Source organism: Ciconia boyciana, chromosome 2, assembly GCF_034638445.1.
Source record: "Ciconia boyciana chromosome 2, ASM3463844v1, whole genome shotgun sequence".
Taxonomy (NCBI): domain Eukaryota; kingdom Metazoa; phylum Chordata; class Aves; order Ciconiiformes; family Ciconiidae; genus Ciconia; species Ciconia boyciana.
Genome location: NC_132935.1, coordinates 98,933,559 through 98,939,558, shown reverse-complemented (window position 1 = coordinate 98,939,558; position 6,000 = coordinate 98,933,559). Strand labels below are relative to the sequence as shown.

Sequence of the window (6,000 nt, the reverse complement as noted above, 5' to 3'; positions counted from 1 at the left end):
TTTACAACTGTAACATTTTCTCTTTACTAGACAAAAAAGACTCAGAGGTCATTCTTTTCTAATGAGAAATGAAAACAAAAAAAATGAAGACTAGAGGGAAAAGGTGAGCTTTTCCCTGCGACTCACAATTGCCTTTATTAAAAAAAATTATTAACTCAGGACAACACAATTCAGCCTCAGTCAGGGAACTCTTAGTTCAGCTGCTATTCAAATATCCAAGTGCAATTTGCAACTCTAGTTATGAAAGGGGACATTATTTTCTTTATACTTTTAACTCTACTTGTTCAAAGACACACTGATGAAGCAATTAAAGCAGACATATTATTAAAGCTGGTGTAGAATTTACAGGCTCTGTTAAGAAGTTTGGTATTTCAATGAGGTGTTTAAACATAAAAATGAAAACTACATATTTAATACAAAAATATCACTTAAGAATGCTGTAAAATCAGATTACTCATGACATTATCACCAACAGTAAGAGAACTGTATATGCATTTTTCTGGCTGTGTGTTGCATGTTCTTCAATAGCTTTCTTCTCCAGAGTTCCCATACAATATAGATTCCAAACTTGGAAATATTTAGGCACATGCCTAACTTTCAGGGAGAATAGCCTCATTGATTTAAACAGGGTTTAACCCTTATAAATGCTAGAATGATTGCCTGTTTGTGGGATTGGACCTTATGGGGCTCATTTTCAAAAAGATAAGTGCGTTACGTATTTTTACTGCTGTTTCTGGGTTTGCCATTGAAGTTCTCTCCCTCCCTCTCCCATCTGTTTTTTTTTGCCTTCAATAGAAATAGCACAATACTCTGAGGTAAATAATGATTAATTTAATTACAAACTAACTGTAACTTATGACAAGACCCTCCAATCACTTACCTCAAATCATATGAGTGTTTCAAGATGCAATTGTAAATCTCCTTTTTTCCCCCCTCTCACAGGAGACGTTGCAGACTTTTTTTTCTGATGTTTTGCATTAAAACTCTTTCTCTGTGCTCCAGGATCTTAAACAAAAACAAACCAAGAAACACTCAGAATGAAAATGTCATTTCAAGTGATCAGTGGGTGGCTCAGGGGAAATCCCTGACCTTTCTCCAATGTATATTTCATTATCTAAAGCAAGTGTGATAACTCGCCCCAGCAGAAGCAGGATTAATGCTCTTCCGTGGGCTGTACTTTAAAAAAAAAAAACAAACAAAAAACAACAAACCAACACCTAAAACCCACTACTTCAGACCACTCAAAAACATGTAATTTTTAAAATCTGCAAGGTAGTACACTACAAAATATTAATTTAAAGCACAATCCAGTATATATCAGACTCCACAAATTTATGAAAGTGAAAAGGGAAGAAAGCTCAGAGATAAAAATCAGAAGAAAAATCATTACATAAAGTATCAAACTGTTACATGGGAGAGCAATCATGGGTTTTATCATTATTACTGCTACTGTTACTACCACCAATAATATGTATACAGCCAACTCCCTAAATCTTCGCTGAGTTACAGTAGTATTTGTGTAGTAGCAGCGTGGGGGAAGTAGTAGCCGCGCTTGAAAAGCAATGCAGCATTAGCACTATGAAACCCAGCCCGGCTGACGAGAGAGGAAGGAAGGGAGGAGGAGCAATGAAGCAAATGAGTAAGAGAAACTGGCAGGTCTCGAATACAATCAATTTTGACATTCTCCACCATCACCAAAAAAGGGCTGAAAAGTTTTGAATTTTCAGCAAGTGCTGCTACCAGAACGCTTTCTCACCACCCGCCGTTTCACCCTCCTCCCTCTCCCATACCTGCAGCAAGGCAGGCCAGGAGCCGGCTGGGTACGTAAGGCTCCAAACCAGGCTCTGTCAGTAGGAAAATCCCTTGGCTACGAGAAGCAAACACTGCCAGCCAGTGTAAAGTTCACTTTCCCTCTGAGAGCACAGTCTTGCATTTGCATGGCCCCTCCGGATTACAGGCATCCCAGTTATTTCCCTACAAACAATTTTTAGGACCAACAACTATATTTATTCTTGCTCTGTAAAAAGCCTGAAAGACAAACCATTCTCGGGGCTACACCTGTGACTATTCCCATTGAAGCCAACAAACTTTCACAACACGACAAAGAGGAGGATTTGACCTTGTGTGCACGTAAGCCAGACTGCTTTGGTTTTCTTCGTCAGCTAGGACAGACAGACAGCTCTGAATAATGTTTTCCATTGCTTTTAATTAAGAAACGGAGATGTTATCCACAGCCTTCTGTAGCTGTACATCCTTCAGAAAATACAACTTTTCCAAAAGCAGTCAGAAATTCAAAAAGTACGGCTTTCTACATCGCAGTTTATTCCCACACACACCCCCGGAGAAAACAACCCAAAACTCAGAGCAGAGACCAACACACAAGGAGGAAAGTGGGCTTCCCTTGACACCTGCACAGAGGCTGCGCCTACATCACCACTCCCCGAAGCTGCTTACGGTAGGAACAAATCCAAAATACTCCGTTTAAATTACCCTGCTCCCCCACTCCACCATGCTTGTTCTCGCTTACGTGGTGTTGCTGCTTGCTTCAAGCAGCCTGCTCTCACTCAACGTGAGTAAAGGTTGCAACAGCCAAGCCTACAGACTTGCAGAAAGAGGACAAAGCCCTCTAAAGCTGTGACACAAATCCAGAGAAGGCTGGAAGTTCAAAGTGAAATGAGGACACTCTGTCCATGACTCATGCCACCTAGAAACCATTCTTAATTTAAGAAAAAGTGTTAAAGGGATTATTTTACAGAGTGTCACCCTGCTGAATCAACTAGGCTCTGCCTCTCATTTTTTTCCCCGACTCAAATACAAGGTGGCCGAGGATTCTATTTTAAGACCAAAATCAGCATAAAATCCTCCTGTTCTCACTTACATACTCACATTTTTAATGCTCTGTTTAAAGAGACAAATAATGTTGTTTGAGGGACAGATTCCCAGCTATCCTCCAGGCTTTTTGCATGACCTATGGGCAAATGCTATGTGACACTTCCTGAAGGGCTGAAATAGCTCTGAATGACACTTGAGCTTCTACAGTGCAACTAAAGTATGAGAGTTTGGCTCCTAATGCACGTTGTCACTTAACCCCAATTTTCCTGTGCCTCAGTTTCCCCTTCCTCTACAGCAAAGATAACAGTATTCCCCCATCTCAGAGGGCTGATGCGAGGAACACAACGCCCATGCTGATTTAGTGGATAATCTGGTAACGTGGACAAAGTTATAGATCTCTTAACTCATGTGAGGCTGAAACTTCACGTCCACAGAAAAAGAGCCTGTAAACCAAAATGAGGAGTGAGTCATCAGCATGTCCCTCAAACTGTTCTGCTGGATAGTCATTTCACTAGTACGACTGCCTTCTCCTGGGTGCTCCCAGCAAGCGTGGGGGAGACTGAATGGATTCACTGTAGTCACACAACAGCTTTACAGCTGCTGAAAAAAAGGCCTATTGTAGCCCTGCATTTTACTATCTCGAGTAGCATACATTAATTTGCTGTACAGCTTCCATTACCCATCTGATCCTTACAGAAACAGGAACAGCAAATCAGGGTTTGCCAAATGAAAAGAGATTTAACTGTGATGGAGGAAATTTTTTGGTTTTCTAAAATAAGAGTAAGAATTTATACAGCAGAGGATGAAACAACAAAAATTCAGTGTAACAAAAATACTTTAAACTGGTTGTCTGCCCTCTTTTTTTTTTTTTTTTTTTTTTTTTTCTACATCATGATACCAGGAGCCAAATTTCACAATCAGAAAGCAGCAGCAGGCCTCCTGTACACACGCGTGCTCTTCCTGCACTCACAGCTTGCACCTCTGTGCATTTATGATATTTGCTCGGTAACCTGAATGGTATCAAAACCCACAGAGAATTCTTAATACAGAACTATTCAGTCGCACATACAAAGCCTCACTGGACAGTCAGATATGCTGGACTTAGCAAAAATACACGTGAGTAGATTTGACAGCCATTTCTAAATGTCTTTATTTTTCTCCGTAGTGTCTGGGCTCGAGTCAGGGAGGAAGGACAGTCCTGAATTAAGCACATTCCTCCCAGCATTCAACTAACTCCACTCTCCCCCTTCTGGAGAAATGAATGCAGCTTCAAACAAATTAAAGGAGTATTTTGTCAGCTCTTTCATTCTTCCCGGTGCAATAAATGAGGTGGTGCTTGGCTTCTCTAGCCCCCAGCAGAGCCACATGAAGGCTCACTCTGAAGTACAAATCCCCCTTCCTCCTCCCATACACGCAGTGTTAACCCTGCCAGCTGCAAAGAAGCCAAATTCAGCCAGGGTCCCCTGAAAACAGCAGCATTATCACGCCTGCAGCATGCTGTACTGCCAACTCCCAAGAATTAAATGATGGTCGATCAGCACACATCTCCCCTAAATGCGGTAGGTACTTCCCTCAAAAGCTACGAGACTGAACAAAAATCATGGGGTCTTTTTCTTTGCCTTCTGGCTTTGGAGCTACAGGAACGCAACAGGTGCTGTGCTGGTCTGCACTCAGAAGGCAGAAATATTTTGCTTTTCAACAGAAGCCAAGACAGACAATACCCCTTGCTTTGGCAGCCTGGGACCTTAAGAAAACCTCAAATACCACAAGAGTAGCAGCCTGATAAAATGCCACTAGTGGGACCCCTCTTTTCCCCCAGCCTTCATTTCACAGTGGTGCCTCTCTCAAAAGGCCGATGGAGCTGAACAGACTGAGATGATTTTTCATTCTAGTCAACTTGTACATTTGTTATGTTAGCATGACTCGACTCTGATCAAAACCGATGAAAAACCATGGCAGTGGAAACGAAGAATCAAGTAAAGAAAGAAATGAAACCCCAGGACAAACTACAGAGAAAGACTCGGCTCATATTTTTGGATTTGGGCAGGCTTGTCCCCCTCAAAGCCTGGGCAACAGACGGGACCGCCAGCCTCCCCCGCCGTCCGCAGGGCAAGCAGTTCTGGGGTGGGCCTGGACAGAACCACTGTGGTACTATCACACGTGATGGGATGGAGCCAAGGCCAGATCAAAGTGGATTGCTAAAATACAATCTCATTTTGGGACTAGCTATGAGGGATGGAGAAATGGTGGCACCGGGCTGTCTGCGCACCTCCTGTCACGGGGACAGGGACTCTTTTCCTCAGTCTCGCAGAAACAGGCCTGCTGCCCTCCCTTGCCTCTGCCTAGGATCTGGCAGGCTCAGGCACATATTCCCACTTGGTATTTACTCTTTTTCTTGCCTTCTGCTCATAAGCACAAACACCATAAAGCCCTCTCTTTTCTTAACAGCCGAGAGTGACTTTACGACATGATTTTTGGAGCTAGGGCTGCCGGCCCTCACTCACTGCCCCTGTGCCTTGACACAGCCTGTTTATCATTACAAGGTGATGCAGAGCCACGCTCTCCCGCTTACCTGGAGGGTGTTAGGCCTTTCCAAGTCATAGTCACCCCAGCCTCACCAGGTGCTGAGCTCAGACTCTCCCTGGCACCCTCTTAAGTGCCTCCTTATCCCAGCGTCCAAGCACAGCACGAAGGCCTGAGAGAGACTGACTGCACGAGAAGCCAGCAGCCTCGTCCTGTGGCAGGTGACCCTGCCGTACAACCGCCTGCGCTCACCAAGGCACAACCCTCCTCGGCTCCTGCCTTGTGGAAACCAAGAGGGCCAACAGATGAAGAGCTGAACACCATCCACCCACTCTCTCACTGGCCGAGCTGGTCTGGACAGTAATATCCTTTTGTAAAACGTCAATGTTTTGCCCATGAAAAGCAACAGGTGTGTCTCTCTGCTAAAGGGCACTTTCTAGTTTAGAAAGAGATGTTAAGAAAACAAAGTATGGCATGATTTGCAATGTCCAAGTACGTTCTGGGTTCTTCAAATGAAGGGCTCTAGAAAAAATAAATTTCATGTTCTTTGGGACAGATGAGTCTGGTATTTTTTCCTATTACTTTCTGCTTTACTTACTCAGCTCACCTACCATCTAGCTATATGAGGTTGGATTTTGAGATGTA

The 6,000-nt window shown here is 43.4% G+C and overlaps 1 protein-coding gene across 11 annotated transcripts in view; it reads right to left on the bottom strand.

Annotated features, from left to right (window-relative positions):
* The window catches only part of ATXN1 (ataxin 1), a 228,125-nt gene that overhangs the window by 165,341 nt on the left and 56,784 nt on the right, over window positions 1-6,000 (bottom strand). For 8 of the 11 annotated variants that reach the window (XM_072853310.1, XM_072853313.1, XM_072853308.1 and 5 more), the window contains one exon: window positions 881-1,005. The exons of 1 other annotated variant lie outside the window; for it this stretch is intronic. The gene's annotated coding sequence lies outside the window, so the exon portion shown is untranslated. Of the gene's footprint in view, window positions 1-880; window positions 1,006-1,390; window positions 1,442-1,462; window positions 1,482-6,000 lie in introns of those variants that run through there. 2 more of the 11 variants (XM_072853316.1, XM_072853314.1) reach the window with 2 other exon arrangements.